Source organism: Diceros bicornis (genome assembly GCF_020826845.1).
Source record: "Diceros bicornis minor isolate mBicDic1 chromosome 13 unlocalized genomic scaffold, mDicBic1.mat.cur SUPER_13_unloc_1, whole genome shotgun sequence".
NCBI classification, from domain to species: domain Eukaryota; kingdom Metazoa; phylum Chordata; class Mammalia; order Perissodactyla; family Rhinocerotidae; genus Diceros; species Diceros bicornis.
The window spans coordinates 10,768,178-10,771,906 of record NW_026690866.1 but is presented as its reverse complement, the minus strand read 5'-3'; the positions used below and the strand labels follow the sequence as shown (position 1 = coordinate 10,771,906).

The 3,729-nt window shown below is 55.1% G+C and overlaps 1 long non-coding RNA gene across 4 annotated transcripts; it reads right to left on the bottom strand.

Moving 5' to 3' along the window:
- Positions 1-1,036: 1,036 nt before the first annotated feature.
- Positions 1,037-3,063, bottom strand: LOC131401717 (uncharacterized). 4 transcript variants are annotated; one of them, XR_009217881.1, is made up of 5 exons: positions 2,966-3,059; positions 2,381-2,413; positions 1,918-2,039; positions 1,615-1,715; positions 1,037-1,308 (listed from the first exon to the last, which is right to left on the bottom strand). It is a non-coding gene; the product is annotated as an uncharacterized LOC131401717 (long non-coding RNA). The 4 variants fall into 4 exon arrangements; XR_009217883.1 differs by lacking the exon at positions 1,037-1,308 and having other exon boundaries at positions 1,568-1,715; positions 3,008-3,063; XR_009217880.1 differs by lacking the exon at positions 1,037-1,308 and having other exon boundaries at positions 1,568-1,715.
- Positions 3,064-3,729: the final 666 nt, after the last annotated feature.

The window sequence follows — 3,729 nt, the reverse complement described above, 5'->3', positions numbered from 1 at the left end:
TGATTTTCTGAGACCAGGGACCTCAGAACCACATGGGCCCAGATGTCACCCAGGGATGCAAGGGACGGTGTGGGTCATTTAGTGGACAGGATTAAGATCTCTTGTCCTGGCAAACCAGAGCTTACCCCTGATCCATCAGGCCCAGCTGGGGAGGAATGGCTACGGTGTACCTGACAGAAAGGCTAGGGGCCTACTAGGGAATTTTTGGCCAAATAGAATCATACAAAGCTGTGCAGGGATGCTGGAAATCCTAGTTCACAGGGAGCAGTGAGGTTTATGGAACAAAATCCTGTTTTAGGTTTAAAAGCTGCATCATGAATCTTTCCCTCTGGATATGAAATAAGCGGAAAAAGGACTTCCAAGAGCATGGGTCAGGATCACAGGAGGATTCCAATCTAGGCAAAGGGTGAACAGGGAGCCCCAGAGGCGGCCTGATGGGGATGTCCTGTGCACCCTTAGTCCATCTGCACATGGTCTTCCTCTATCCTTGTCCGTTACACATGCAAACATTTATCTTTTTTCATTTATTTCTCATTTAGTGTTCATGCAAATCCAGAGACTTGTTAGAAAATGGCAAGTTCCAATATCTGATCAAAGAAACCTCAAGAAGAGAAGCAAAAAACATTCCTTCTTCCTGGAAAGTTGTAGAAAGACAGCCACTGTCCTGGGGAAGGACATGGTCCTGTTAGGTGCTATTTGAAAGACACCCACATTTCAGTGGTTATTGCTCTGCCTGGGAAAGTCCCTCCAACCTCTACATCCAGGGAGATCTGAGGGGCTGTCTCTGCTCCTGTCCCAGGTGACCACACAGAAATGCACCTGTCCTCTGAGGAAGGGAGACTTGAGGGTTTCATTCAGTAGCCAGGGAGGAGGCTGGTCCTCCTCCCTTCTCCCACATAAAATAAGCTGTGAGCATACACAAGTTCTTAATTCAAGGAGGAAAGTGAGATTCTGTGTCTTGTTTAAATGAGCATAAGAAGTGAAAGAACCACACCACAACACCCAGGCTGTGACAGAAACAAGATACAATGTAAGAGTCAAATCTACCATTTACTAGTAAAGAAATAATATCACTCCTCCCCAATGGGTTAACAGTCGCTGGGGTGCAGATGTCAGGGAGTTGGAGGGGGTGGTTCCCTCCCTCTGGGGCTTTAGGGGAAACCAGGGAAAGTCTTAGGATGTCCTCCTTCACTCAGGGTGGGAAGAGCTGGCCCGGTACACCCCGAGGGCGCCAGTGTCCCTGCTGGTCCGGAGGAGCTGCACTTGTGGTCTCCAGAGTGTGACGGCTCATCGCCAAGGGCGTGGTGGCTGAAGAGAAGAAACAGACTATTTTGGGGTCCCTTCCTGAGATTCATGGCACACCTCCCTGCCCCCCTGCACTCTGATCAAAACCCTGTGCAGAGTGCTGAGTCCATCAACAGCACCCCGTTTGTCCCTGATGCAGGAGGCATCATTTAGCATCATCCATTTCAGAGGAGGCAACTGAATTTCAGAGAGGAGAGGGGAGCAGTCTGTCCCAGACCTGGTCAGCAGTGGAGCTGGGATCCAGGCCCATGTTTAGGCCGAAGGTGTACTGAGCCCCTGGATTCAGTCGCTGCTGGTCCCAACACTCACTCGGCCCTAAACTGGAGGATGTCCGGTTCCTCTTTCTCTTGAAGAGCCGCATTTTGCTCGCCTTCTGGTGTGCAAGCTCCAGCTAGCAGGAGACCCAGTAGCTACAGGACAGAGTGGACCTTTGAGCTACCAAGAGCGACACCTCATGTGCCTCTCCCAGATCCTGCCAGCAGCTGAGTCCCAGTGCCCCATGGGCCACCCCGCTACGAGTTCTGAGGCTGATTAGCGAGCCAGACCACAGGCTCTGGATCTGGCCCTCAGAGAGAGTCTGCCCTGCCCTCACCCAACTCCTGTCCCCCTCACCTCTCATGGACACTGAGGGGCTCCATGGCCTGGAACCAGGCCCCAAATCACTCTTCAGGCTCCAGGTCATACGCATTTGCATCCTGCTGGAGCAGCTGGATCCTCCTGATGACTTTTAATTTCTGGGAGGAAGGACAGGATGCAGACAGAGCTTGGGTGGGGAACACTGCCAGGGACTTGTGCGGATTGAGGAACTGGTCTGGGGTCTGTGCTCACTCGGGAACCCTCCTTCCTTACCACTCCATTCAGGACTTGCCTGTCCTCACAGTTGGCTGGAATTTCTTCCTTATCCAGGAAGGTGTCCTTGATGTCAGCCCCTCCCACACTCGCCAACGTGATGGGATTCCCAGCTTTGTGGATCTGACTCTCCCAATACACATAAGACCCAAGGGATGAAGCCAGAGAAAGTCTTGCCAGTTGAGGTCTGTGATTTCCACTTCCCCACCCTCCCACAGCTGCTCACCTCATACCATTTCTGGAAGTTGACCCGATTTCCCTGGAAGGGAGACAGCTAATGTCCATCAGAAACAGCCCCTTAAGGCCATAACCAACCCCCATCCCACCCTTTCTCAGGCTGCAAGAACATCAGGGCCCAGCAGAGGGCAGAGCTTCCACAAAGAGAACTTGACACTGGGCCAGGCTCTGGGCCCCAGAGCAGGAGGGACAGGGGAACTGAGGCCAGAGACCTTATGTAGCACACCATCTCTGATGACAGATGGGGAGACTGAGGCCTCAGGGAGGAAGGGACAGCTGGACCACAGAAGTGCTTCCTCACTTGCAGGGGCTGATGGCACTCCCCCAGGGGCAGGGTCTGAGGGGGAGGCTGAGTGCAGCTCAGACACAGCCTCCTGCAGCTCTGCAGGCAGGCAGCTCTGAGCTTCACCAGCCCAGGGAGCCTGGTGGGGGGCTTATGCAGAGCGTCTATTCATGCATTGCTAAGATGGGCCTGACAGACCAGCTCCCAGCGGTGGCCATGGGGCTCTCATGAGAGAAGGTTTGCCAGGTACTGAGAGTTCAGGGCCCAGTGCAGGGCTCTCGCCTCCCAAACCTCAGGATCCTGCTCCTTGGTCCCACCTCCAGGCTCACTCACTTCCAGATCATCCTCCATCCCAATGTTCAGCAGCTTCAGGTGATAGAGGAACGTGCCCAAGGAGGGGACGACACCCTGTGAATTCAGGGTGGGAGTGGTGAGATGAGTCCCACCTCTCAGGTGCCCCCATGGACCCTCCCCCAAATCCCTTCACCCCAGCCTCCTGCCCACCACAGACTCCCACAGAGAGCAGCCTAGGTCCCTCAGCGGCCTGCCCCCAGTTGCCCCCTCCAGGACCACTCAACTTCCCCAGTCACCTCCCAGGGGCGGCTTTTGGCAAATCCCAGAGTATGTGCTCCCTGCCCCTCCCCTCCCTAATCCATCCTCGGCCCAGCCCTTCCAGGCCTCCTCCTAGTCACTTCCAGGGCAGGCATTTCAGGCTCTGGGGCTCCAGGAGCTGGGCTGGAGGAGGAGGTACCCCTCTCTTAGGGAGGCCTCAAGCCGTGAGGAGAGAGTACCCCTCCTCTAACACCTGGACCCTCCCCCTCAGGGCCCTTCACCTGCTGCTGCTGCCTCTCCTGGGCTCCCTGGGTATCCATCTCTAGGGTGGCCCACACAGAGTTCATCTCCTGCAGGGTCAAGGACAGGCTCAGGGAGGCCATGCTCCCTTCCCCATGTCTCCCAGGCCCCTGATCCTGGACCCTGGACATCTGATGTCTATGGCTGATCCCATTCCAGAGTGCTCTGATTCTAGATCACTCCCAGCTCCAACAATCCCTCCT